The sequence below is a fragment of the Pinus tabuliformis genome, chromosome 5_1 (genome assembly GCF_031772625.1).
Source record: "Pinus tabuliformis cultivar Carrire ecotype Pingquan chromosome 5_1, CPIR1, whole genome shotgun sequence".
Classification (NCBI taxonomy): Eukaryota; Viridiplantae; Streptophyta; class Pinopsida; order Pinales; family Pinaceae; genus Pinus; species Pinus tabuliformis.
This window is the reverse complement of record NC_142305.1, coordinates 274,868,309-274,882,015: the sequence shown is the minus strand read 5'-3', so window position 1 is coordinate 274,882,015 and position 13,707 is coordinate 274,868,309. Positions and strand designations below refer to the sequence as shown.

At 36.8% G+C, this 13,707-nt stretch overlaps 1 non-coding gene across 1 annotated transcript; it reads right to left on the bottom strand.

Moving 5' to 3' along the window:
* Positions 1-13,284: 13,284 nt before the first annotated feature.
* Positions 13,285-13,357, bottom strand: TRNAA-CGC (transfer RNA alanine (anticodon CGC)). Its single transcript has one exon. It is a non-coding gene; the product is annotated as a tRNA-Ala (tRNA).
* Between the last annotated feature and the right edge of the window lie 350 nt (positions 13,358-13,707).

The following is a 13,707-nucleotide window of genomic DNA, read 5'->3' as shown; positions in this document are numbered from 1 at the left end:
ATTTACCTTTACCTTTGTCCTTCCCTTTCCATCCTTGCTGAGATTCATTCTTACGCTTTGACTGTTCATAGCAATGGTTTAATTTCCCAATGACTTCCTCAAGTGACCGAGGCTCATCATACTACTCTAAATTCTAATGGAAAACCACTGAAAAATCTTTGAACTGTAGCCTTCTCATATGTAAGATACGGTACATACCTCAATAGCTTCAGAAACTTGGTTGTGTACTCTTCATCTTTCATTGGCACCATCTTTAGCTCATATAATTCTTTGGCCTTACTATCATAGTACCTCTCTGACAAGTACTTCTTCATGAAAAACCCCTTGAACTCCCACTAACTCAAGTCATTTGTCCTGATATCTCTAACCCTCTTAACATCTTCCCACTAGATGTTTGCTTTACCTTTCAAGCTAAAGATAGCTATTCTGGCCTTCATGTTATCTGTGTACTCATGCAACTCAAAGTATGTTTTCATCCCAAGTATCCAAGTCTCTACATCTTCCAGCTTCTTCACATGTCCTTCAAAAGTAGGTGGTTTTTATTTATTTAATTCATCCAGCAAGTACCCCCTATCATTCCTCCTTTAAGGATGATAGCGATGACGATGATGATGTTTATCAGAACTAGAAGTAGAATAATACATGTTCTTGTCACCCCTTCTATCCGGAGTGTCCAATAACCTGCCATCTCTCTCTGCATCAGATCTATCTGACTTGTGTCTACCAGGAGACTGACTACCATATGCCCCATCATTTCTATTTCATGTCCATGGCTGATCCGAGGTGGCCCTTGTTGCTGCAATTCTGACAAACTCTGAAGAAGTATTGCATTCACCTATTCTTGTTTCTCTTGTGCCTTTATGATTCGGCCATTATCTGCCTTACAACTCCTTATCTATTCCTTCAATATTCTCAGTGTATCTTCCAAATTATAAGAGTGCCCCACACCACGCTACTCATCTAATGCATAGGGATATTCTACATAGTCTACCATCTTGCTAACCATTTGATCTCTTTCCTGCAATGCATAATATTTCAAATAAACCAAATCACAATAAATGAATGTACCTTAGTATAATTTGGGAAGGTTACCTCATCTACAAGATCAACAAATCAACGTGATATATGTATAACATAACCATAAGAACATTTAGATATATAACAAGTAAGTGCATCAACGCATAAACATCATTCTAGCTAGGGCCTAGTCATCAATGCAAGCCCATATCAACAATGCATGCTATGACCTCATGCATGAAAACAACCATTAATCCATTTGATACATTGATGCATGCAACCATCAACATGCATAAGCAATTCCAAATCAACTACACATGCACATAGACGCATGTAGTCGAGCATAAGCGATCAATTTTTGTAATCAACCTACAAGACTGATACATGTAATAAAAAAAATTCAAGAATTCACCTACTATACAAGGATGTAGTCAAGCGACATATAATCCACATGTAAGTGACATATAACCATATGCAACCATTCATATACTCATGACAATGCATTCTACAAAATCAATCATCAAACTCTCCATGACAACCTTACTTCAACCATAATCAATCATCAAACAAATGTAACAAGCACATGGAATGCTACTGTAAGAGACACACATGTAAAAAACATGCATGCAAGACCAACACATAGCACCCATCAAGTCCGAGAGGTGAACCATGCTCTGATACCACTCCGTAACACCCTCCTCACACATCTACCCAAACAACCAACCAAATTGGGGTAAACATGTGACAAGAGGCTACTATGATTGGATTTGACCTCCTATGTGACCTTAAGGAAGTGGAATCGATAGAACATATCAACCAACCTAACCACATTCGTAACAAAACTCTCAAGAGACATGTCATCAACTCATACATCATGTCCCCAAGTCCCACTGATGTTCTAGACATATTAAGCCTCAATCGCTCCCATGCTATAGGCAAGAGAGCGTCCAAAAGCCCAAAGTTGCTCTCATAGGCTTTCTTGCCAATGACCAGAGACTAAATTTTCAGTGCTATGCCAACGAATCTGGGATTTGAGCCACTTTTTCAGGCCTAGAGCCTAGGTCACTGCCCAGAATGGAATGATAACTCAAGAATAGTAAAATAATAGGGAAACAATGATGTAGAAGAATTAAGTTGAACAAGACCTTAATCAGACCCCTACTAGCCATGTCAAGCATTTCATCAAATATATCATCAACATGTAACCTACAGGTGTAAACAACAAAATTAAGCATAGGTATCTTATACTTATCTGAGAATCGTTATGAATCATTGTTCCCTCATGTCATTTTCTGCATTATCATCTATTAGGCCATAGATATATTATCCATTCATTTACAATGAAAAAAATGTTGAGAACCATACATACCTACTGTCATAAAGCACACATATAACCAACATAATAACAATAGAAATACTCATGAAAGTACAGTCATATAGACCACATATAATCCATCAAAATACTCTTAGAAATACAAGGAGAAATAACTTTTCATTAAAGATGCAATAAGCTAACCGGAAATGGAACTACCACATTCCACTGACCATAGATTGGTTGAGTCAAGTATCTCTTCAGCCAATCACCCCCGTGCCATATTCTAAGCATGAATGTGGGACTCATAAAACACACCAAAAACACCAAATAAGCATGAATGTCATCGGAGTTCTCCACCCACGCCGTGAGGAATTTGAGTGCCTCCCAGCCTCTCATACTTTACCATAATCCACAGTCTGATCTAGAGATCACTAGGCCCTACACCGAGACACACTCTCCAGGATTTATCATACATCCCATCCCAGTACTACTAGGCCCAACGGAGAGATATCCACCTGTTGGCTTTACCATATATCCCGCCATTCAGCGGCAAGGATTCCAAGGCCCACTGAGGTACACAATATTGACTTTACCGCAACTCACAGTCCAGTTCAGTGTTACTAGTCTAATGGCTTTACCGTGATCCAAATTCTGGTTCAGGGACCACTAGGCCATGTGTTTTTCGTTTCGGAGATCCACCCCACTTAGTTTCGAATCCATCCGGCCATCCCACATAAACCGAATATGAGAACCCATCTCATCAAAGCTATCAAGAAATGGAAAGGCTAGCCTAAAGAACATTGTCATGCCTAGCAAAACCCATGCCATGATAGAAAAGAACCATATGCAATCCCATGCATGCCAATTCTAGCAAGGAAAATACACATGCAAGTTGATACCTGCAATGAAGCCTATTGTAGTTGCCTGATCCTGCCTTTCCCTGCTTGATCTTTTCTTCCTCTTTCCTTCTTTGCCTTTACTTCTCCAATGTAAAAGTGCTCCAAGAAAACTCTAAGTGTCCAAGAGTGAGAGAGAGAGAGAGAATAGTGAGAGAGCTCCAAAACTCAACTAACAAAAGGTTACCAACTGACCCTCAGAAGCATTTTTATGAATGAGGTCTCTTTTTTCTTCATTTTCCATTATTTCCCTTAAATTTCCTCCTGGAATGCAACCTATGACCTTTCACCTCTCTTTTCTCCTAATTTCCATTATTTTCATAAATAAATGTGCCAAAAATTCCATTTTTCCTTTCTAAACCCTTAGTCATTGCCTTTGCCAATTTCCTTAGCCATAAACAACCAAATGAACACCCCGTAGGATGTCATGCCCAACATTCATCTTGGAATAAGTGTCCCATAAACCATGGTTATTATTTTTTAACTTTTATTACATGGAATTTTCACCATGGTTGTTACAATGTGACCTTTTCTTGGTCTTCGGGACTAATATGGATTTGATTGTATACACTAAATCCATCTAGGAAGGAGAAGAATTTCTTCCCTGCACAACCATCTAGGACTTGGTCAATGAAGGGCAAGGGAAAATGGTCCTTATTTGTAGCCTTATTGAGTTCCCATTAATACACACAGATTCTCCACATCCCATTCTTCTTAGGAAATAACACAAGAGGTGACACCCACTCACTATTTGAAATGGCGTATATGAACCCTGCATCCAGTAGTTTTTGCAGTTCTTCTTTCACAAGGTCCTTAAGAGATGGGTTCATCCTCCTCTGGGGTTCGTGCAAGGGCTTTCATCCCTCTTTGATGTAAATATGGTGAGTACAAACTGAGGGATGCGCACCTTTCATGTCCTTATAGCCCCAAGCAAAACCATTCCGGTGTTGCCTCAGCACTTTGCACAATTTTTCTTCTTGTTTGGCCATGAGAGAAGGGTTGATATTTAAGGTTCTGAATGGGACAAAATGTACAAGCTTGACATGGTATGGACTTGAGTCAATAGGGCATAAGTCATCCCAAGGATTACTCTCAAATTCTTTCATCAACTCATCAATGGGGATGGGAGTGGGAGGTTGATTCTAAAGGATATGGTCAATGAGATCATATTCGTCAGGTTTCCCCCCTCCTGTAATGATATCTAGAGTGAATTTTGGGTGAGGGGTGGTGTGATATAGTTCATATTCTTCCTCCTCTTCTAACCATAAGGGTAGGTCATGCTCAATAGAAGGCTGAGCAGGAGGATACAATACCAACTGTTTAGAAAAATGTCCATTCTTAATGGTCATGTTCCCAACCCTACAACTAATGTAAGCATCAATAGTTGCTAACCATGGCTTTCCCAATATGAGAGGATAGCCATTAAACTTGGTTTTGGGCTAGAGAACCAGGAAATCAGTGGGATACTCCCAAGATTCAATGGAGACCATAACGTCTTCAAAAAATCCCCCAAGAGCTACTATGGATCTGTCTGCAAGCTACAACACTGTGGTGGTATTTCTCAAATCTCCTTGTAGATTTAGGTTTATCATGGTTTCCTTAGTCATGACATTGATTGCAACCCTAAGATCAGTGAGGGTGTTAGAGACTATAAGGCCATCAATGTGTACATCTACTACAGGGCTTCCAACGTCTAGATATTTCAGGAAGATCAACCTCCCAAGCATCAAATTAGATAATTTCCCAACAACATTTATGGTGGGGGTGTCTCTTTTTCTTCTCCTAGTATTTTTGAAACATTTATTCTTGATGATATTATTATAGATGGGAACATCTTTAATAGGTTGAATAAGGGGTATTTTAACACACAAATTCTTCAATTCTCACAAAAGTTCAACCTCTTATGGTGTGTGTTGGCTAGGGTGGATCAACTTCTTAGGAATAGGAGGTGGATTAGCTTGAGGAACACTCTCTTCCTTCTCTCCTTCAAGCTCTTCAGGTGGAGAAGATGGGTGGTTATCTGGAAGCACTCTCCTAGACCGAAGGTTGATCTCCTGGATTTCCACAACATAAGCAGGATAATATGTCTCTCCACTGTAGACCTATTGTGTTTGATTGTTTTTTAGGTTCAGATTTGGTTTAGTAGGAATTTGAGTTTGCTTAGGTGGAGTAGGATAAGTTAGTTGTGGCTAAGGTTAGGGTGGAGGCAGTAAAGCGGGAGGCTGGTTAACTTGAGTCCTCCACCCTTGTGATGGGTTGCCCCATTGAGAAGATTGGGGTGGAAACGGCTGAAAATGATGGTTGACAAGTTGAGGAGGATATGGAGTAGCATAGGGCCAAGAAGGAGGTGTGGACCAAGATGGGTGTGTGGAAGAGTACCAAGGTTGAAAGGGTGTATTTTGATTTGAATTATAATAAGAGTAGTGTGCACCTTGCATTCCTTATTGATATGGTTGAGGTCCTTGATGTCTTCTTTGATTGATGAAATAGAGTTTGTCTGACCCCCCTTTTGCTCCTTCATATATAGATTTTAGTCTTGGAAAATAAGGGAACTTGTATATTACATGTTTTTCTTCACAGAGTAGGCAGACCTCTTTGAAATTTAATGGGCACTCATTCCTAGGATTTATTTAGGTGCATCTAGGGTAGAAGATAGCTAGTTCCATTTTTTCCTCCTCCCTTTTTCTTTTGATTTTCATGGTATCCATTTTCAGTGTAAAGGTATGCAACATTTCACTCTTAAAATCCTCCAAAATGTTACCTATGTCATTCTTAATGGATGTTGTGGATGGAGAGGAACTAACCAAGACTTGACTAGACCTACCCTTCTTCCTAGCATCCCTAGAGTGATTCTTGAACATAGTTTTAATGTCATCATAGGATAACTAATAGATATCTCCTCCAAGAAGCATGTTGAGGGTTTCTGACATCTCTTCCCTTATCCCTCGAAGAAGAAATAGCTTGAGTGATTCAAGATCAAGGGTACAGTTGGCCCTCCTATGACTGAGTTGAAATCTCTCCTTTTAGTCTTCTATGGATTCATCAAGTCCAAGATTCATCCTGAAGATTTATTCCTTGGTTTCTTTGGACCTATAGTAGTCCATGTACTTGTTATTGAAGGCTTGTTTCATTTGGGCCCAGGTAGTGATGATACCCCTAGGAAGGCCCATAAACCAGCACAAGGCTGCATCTTTAAGGGTATAAGGGAATAGCTTCTTCTCATCAGAGGCATAGTCATAGGTCCTATAGACAACAATAAATTTGAACATGAAGGTATCAGGATCTCAGAGGTTAAGCCATGGAAGCGTGGAAGGGAAGTAAGGCTTATGTTCTTCATTGTAGCCTATCCATTGGTCTCTCTAATAGGGAAAACCTCATTGTCCCTGTTTTCAGCTATAGTTTGGGTACATGAAGTGGGTTCTTCTTCTTCCCAAATAGGTTCTTCAAAAATTTCAAGTTGTTCACCTAGAAGATGTTCTAACTCTCCTGTAGTCAGAGAGGGAAGCACATAGTCACCGAACAAGAGTAAAGGTTCACTGTTTGAGGGTGTGGGGGTTTTTGGTAAGAATTTTCTTTGATTATCCCTACTCCTATGAGGCATGAAAAAAAAATTGTGTTTTTTTCTACTTTTTCAAAAATTATATGCAAAGCAAAAAACAATGCTTAAGTAGAAACAACATCTACTTAGACACCTCCTGGCAACAACACCAAAAAGTGGTGATTCCTGGTAGTGCACCAAGAATATTGAAACTCCCGAGGGCTCCTAAACTCAAATTATCAACTTGAGGTTCGTACAAACTTTGAGGTGATTGTGCTATATGCACAACAGATAAGATTCCACTCATGCCACCCTCAGTTATGACATTAGATCAAAAAGTGCTTAGAGACCCTTCCTCCTACTGAATTAGAATGAAAGCTTGATAAAAGGACAATTGGAAATTGCTTCTAGCTATGAAAATAGAAATGCCATTGACTCAACTTGTAAAAACTTAACTAATCAATTCATGAAAGGACAAAGGCTAACCTACTTGTAGAAATAAAGCTAGGTTATCTTGTAGAATTCATCAAATTACCTCATCTACTTGCAGAAAGGAAACTAACTTATCTTGCATAATTCATCAAACTACCTCATCTACTTGCAGAAAGGAAACTAATTTACCTTGCATAATTCATCAAACTACCAATCAAAATTGCATGTACCATCTACCTAGTTCACACTTGCTCATAAATCAATAACCTACTTGCATGATAAAGAAGCTAACTCTACTATGTTTTTGCAATGAAGAAAAGGAAGGTTTGGAGTGGCCTAGGAGATTTCCCTGATCATATTATCACAACTGGGGGTCATTATGCATCTATGCTAAGTCAAATTTGCAGTGGGGATCGAAATTGGTGAAGGAAAAGGTTGTTACAGGTTTGCTACAAGTGATTGCTACAGGAGGCTTGTAATGCTACAGCTGGGCATCCGAGTGGATTTTGAAGGTGAAAACATTGGCTTAAGGGTATGGAGAGGTGGATAGTAGTTGAAGAAAATGAAATGAGGTTGGTTTAATCCCCTAGCCAAGCTTAGGACCTATCGGAGGCCTATCTTACATTAGGATGAGTGCTCTCGGTGACCTAGGTAGAATGACTTATAAAACAAGGTTTTGGGACAGATTTTAGAAGTGTAAGGAGAAGATGAAGGAGATTAGGGTGGAAGTGGTGAAGGTGCCATTCCCTATAGATCAACCAAACCTGCAATCAATCACATGCATGCATCCATTTATCATTAACAAAATGAAATAACTTATGATGTAAAAGATGAGTTGAATTTCAATAACATCCAATTCATGCAATATGACTAATCTAATCTCTAAAATGATTCTAAGATATAGAAAAGAAAACGTAAAACAGGACAAATAACACTAATGTATTTCCAAGAAATTATAAACGCAATGTTTTTGGGCTATGGTTGTGAATCCTTCTACTCATTCTCCCACAAGAGAGGTGATATAGAGGCTGCAACCACATGATTTTATAGGTTAATTTCTACTGAAATGCAAGAAACTATGAACTACTTGGAATCAAGAAGAAACATAAGTACAAGAAGAGGGACCAAAGCCTCTGGGTTGGGCCCAAACCCAAGGGTCTTGGCCCTTTGAAACTAACTCAGATGCAACTTAAAATCCAACTTCTCATTATCAAAAGGTGCAGGTCTAACACATCACATAAAAGTTGAAAATAACAATGTCAAGCTTGGAGCTCAATAACTACACCTAGTTGAATTAAAACTTTGAATCCTAATGAGATTTTCTTCTAGTTTATTTATACAAAAGGGCAGTTGAATCAAATCCCTTGAATGTAGGAATGACTTCCTCCTTGATCTTGAAAAATGGTGGATCTTGTCCCTCTTGATCTTCACTTGGACTAGGAGTCACTCACCAATGAACTCAAACTAGTGAGAGACGATATGGTGATCCCAAGCCGATTTTAGGGAGTTAAGGAGGTGGACAAACCCCATATATTCCCTCCTAGTTGTCTTCATTACGCCCTTGCATAGTAATAGCCTAAAAATTGCTTCATTTTCCTACAATTAAACCACATTAGGCCACATACTATGACAAACACCTTTTACTCCTCTTACTAAGCATAATATAACAAAAAATGTGAATTAAAGCAAGAGAAGGATAGTTTTAAGGTTGGACGATGACATATTGTTCTTCAAAATGTACCTATTTATGGGACTCATCACCTCTGAGATCTTCTTCTTCTGAGCCAGTTTCTTGTTATTTTTCATTAACTCTTAGCTTATTTGACTCCATTGCCCAATGGTGTTTTCCCATATTCCAACCAACACCAACAACTCTTACATTAATCTGGTCATAGAGCGTTTAACAAACATGCTACCTTTGTGACCAAGGGTAGTTGAGTTTGATGAGAGAACCCCCTCTAGATTGAAGGGAAAGCTTCAATCCCAAAGCGGTTAGAGGTTACCTTAGAGTTTTTTCCACAGCCAACATTTTCTCTAAGTGATAACACCAATCTAGACTCACGCAAACATTCCACCAGGCCAAGCCCCACCCAGATACATCCACAAAGATGTAAATCTGGCTCGATGCATATCTTTCCGTGCAATTACTTTTTCCATACGCACAAGATCTCAGATCGTCTGGATTCACTTGCCAAAAAATATAACCTCCAATTCTTCTTAAGTGGGGCCCTCACTAGATATCACCTCTTACTTTCTTCTTTTGCAAGCTATCTAGATTACGCCAAATTTAGTGCATTCCCAAAAATGCATGTGTAAACTAACCAGATGCCTAGATTCCTGGATCCATCCACTAGACCTAGAAAGCATCCAACCCAAATACAAAATCCTGCCAATATTTATCTGGCTCCGGATACAAAACCTAATATTTGTAGTATCGGACTTAGAAATTCTAAGAGCTCCAAGGGACTCGGCCAGAGCTTTGCTTGAAGCTTGGTGTTCTTAGAACACCACCTTCTACAAGAATAAAACCCTTATTCCAACACTAACATTTCAAATATTAAACACAACTATAATACAATTAATGGTCCCATCAACATGCCTATGATCAGGCACTGAAACAAGCTAAGTCACTGTTAACACTGCTTTGTAAATTCAAATACATCAACATCATATCCTACCACAAAAGGATCCCAAACATTATTATCAGATCCACTTATATATCATTCATTACACCAAACATAACCCCTTTTCAAGAAATACAATAAGTCTAAACAAATAGAGATCCATAATATTTAAAGCATACCATCAACGGGGATTCACTCAGTGAACCTCTGACATATCACATGCATTCGTGGCATATTAAAAAATACCCTTAATTTGACTACATATTGGAAAATCACTCAAAAAATCACATTATTTAACTCCTTACCAATATGAACCCAATACAACTTCCCAATTTAAAAATCCCCTACTTTCACTAGATATTCTAAGTATCCATTTTTTTACTAACATTTTTTATACCCCTTTATATTTTTTCATTAACTTTAAGTTTCATTTTTTATATTTGCCAATATTAAAACCCTTTACCCCCTATATATCCCCCAATATATTATGTCATTTTTTCCTCAATATATATCCCCCAATATGAACCCATGTGGTATGATATTGCTCTCCTAGTGAATCCCTCATGATACCATCCAACAAAAGTCACCCACTATAAACGTTTGACAAAGTATACTAAGCAAGCATACAATGCCATGCAAATGACTCTGCAACTCATGTAAATATCAACAAACATAGTGACCTTCAATTCCCTCTTAACCATGACAACATGTATATAGAATCTTATCATAGAAAAAAAGAATGCACATTCCTCCATTAACAATGTTGATACATACATTGTCATGACACATGGAAACATCATTCATCATTAATAATACAACATATGTACAAGTAAATATACTTATATGATTAACTTGAATGATTGGTAATTGAGGGAGGGAATTCAACTCTCCACTCAACCATAGGCCAGTTACACTACAATATTTTTAGCAGTTGAACACCCCTGAGCTAGATTTAGAGTTTGAGAAGTTAAGTGGTCAAGGAAATTCACACCAATACTAGTCAACCAAAGCACACAGGAATACAAAGCGCACAATGTTTCCACCTGCTAAACACTATAGGAATCTAGAGTACATAATGTCTCCACCTATTAGATACTATAGGAATCCAAAGCACACAGTGTTTCCACTTGCTAAACCATGTAGGAATCCAATCCACACAATGTCTCCACTTGTTAAACACCACAGGATTCCAAAGCACACAATGTTTCCACCTACTAAACCTTGCAGGAATATGGAACACATAATGTCTTCACATGCTCTCTTCTTGCCTTTCCTTCATGCCACGCACCCTTGTGTGCTCCCCCAATTCTTGTTCTTTGTGTTCTCTTCTATGAGTTCTCTTGTGTTTCCAATCTACTTGTCTCTAAGCATACCATCGTGTATCTCTCTTCTCCTTCATGTCAACCTCGTTTCTTGTCGACCTAGTTGCCAATATCTTGCGTGTTGACCATGCCCCACAAGGACAGAGGTGGTATGGGATTCGTCCTTCCCTCAAGGAATTGGTAGCATAATAAATGAAGTAGACAAGGTTTAATCACTTCCCAAGCAACTCCTCCTCCTAAAACTTTTGAATTTGTGTCCACTCCTCCAACCCAATCATGATATGTATTTCCTCATTATTTACATGAATGAAAATTCATAGTAACATTTACAAGAGGGGTAGCAAAAAGGGTTGTCACATTAATTAAAATTATATATATTATATGAACAACTATGATATGAAATGAGTTATGGTTTTTTGGGCATGCTAAGTTATGGTTTTGGCCCATGGCATTGTAATAAAGCCTATTTATAAATTAATAATCTCCATGATAAAGTGAGGGTAAATCTCCACGGTTAAGAATCTTGTTCTATTTTTTCTAAATATATATATGTTTAACTTGTAAGCCTATTTATAAATTAAGAATCTCCATGATAAAGTAAAAGTAAATATCCACGGTTAAAAATCTTATTCTATTTTTTTTAAATATATATATATATGTTTAACTTGTACATTATTTTTTTTTTTACAATTAATAATACTAATATATAATGAATTTATGTGTGTTTTTTTAATTATTTTAATAACACAAAAAGTATAATAAAACAAGTGTTTTGATGTTTATTAATATTTATTAACCAATTAATTTATATAATTATACTAATTTAATGTATATATTTAGAAAACATTATAAATCATTGTCATATATATTTAACTTATACATTAATTTTTTAAATAATTAATAATAATAATAATAATAATAATATAAAATTATTTTTTTAATTATTTTAATAACTTGAGAAGTATAACAAAACAAGAATTTTAATGTTTATTAATATCTATGAACAGATTAATTTATATAATTATATTATATTAATTTAAAAAACATTATAAATCATTGTCATATCAAATTTATCAGGTTCAAAAAATAAATTTATTTAATTACTTTATATTTATAATACTTTATTATGTAAAATGATTGATGGAAATTGTATCTTTTAATAGGAAAACTAAAAACCATCATAATGTTGTCTTCCATGATAATCATTATAATATATAGGCATCCTTTGATATCAATCTATGCCATGAGCAAGTGAGCATTCAAGCACCCGAAGGCTAACATAATATTAATGCTCTTGATTGAACCTTCACGCTATGCCATATTTTAGGATACGAGGCAAAAACATATTTTAACCTTTGTTGTGATGAGATGGAATGAGGAATGTGGTTAATGTTTATTTTTTAGAATTTAACTTTGCTAGTCATGTTATTGTCTTCCACTATGACATTGATTCAAAGGTTTGTGAAGAAAATTAAATTTTATGTAGGTTTAGGAGCATTTATTTCTATTTGGGTTAGAAATCTTATAGAGATTTAGAAGTGATTACCTTTGATTGAAGCTAGAAGTGGGAGTCTATGACTATGTAATGGGAAGACTAAGAAGATGGTCAATTAATTAATATGGACATTCATTTTATAAAATTTCTAAGTTTTTTCTTTTTAAATTTCATAAAGAAACCCAAGAATGTTTAGAAATGGTCAATTAATTAATATGGAGAAAATAAAAATGCGCAATGAAAACTAGAATGAAATAGAGGAAAGAAATAGTAACAAATCAAAGAAAACTTAGGAGAAAATAAAAATGCTATATGAAAGAATTTTGAAGTTAGAATTTGATCGTCCATCAAAATATTAAACAAATCTATCATTAATAATAACGAGGAACAAATAAAACACCCCCAACAAATATAAATCTTGGTGAAAACCATACATAAAACTATATGCAAAATACATTTAATTTAATTTACATTAAATTAATATAAAAGACAAACCGCTGGCGGAAAAGACGACTTCGGAATCGCTGCAGCGGACTGCGATATTAGGCGAGCGGCCACAAAATTGCCTATGAAAAAGGTTATTAAGATTGCGTTAGAAATGAAGCGGCACAACTGGCAGTGAAAGATATCGAAATGGTGGAAAAATGGAGATGCGGGGAATCGAACCCCGTGCCTCTCGCATGCGAAGCGAGCGCTCTACCATATGAGCTACATCCCCTTGAATGCTGAATGGAATTCCAACAATAAGGTATTGTAATAACCGTTCGGGTACTTGATCGCCTGTTTTAGGAGGGCAAGGTAGTTTGAACCAGCCAAAATAAAAGTAGGGTTTCCCCGTGAGTTCGTCAGTTTGACTGAGTATTTATAAGATGCTTGGCTGGTGGGTTCATCATTTGAGTTGGAGACCCATAAAAATGCTGCAATAATTAACATGGCGCTTCATTAGTCCCAATATGGCCAAAAGAATTAATCCCATACCTCAGGCTTGGGATACCAAATGGTTTCAATGAGAATTTACTTTATTAGCTTTAAGATTAGGTTCAATTCCCTGTTTACCTTAAAACAATA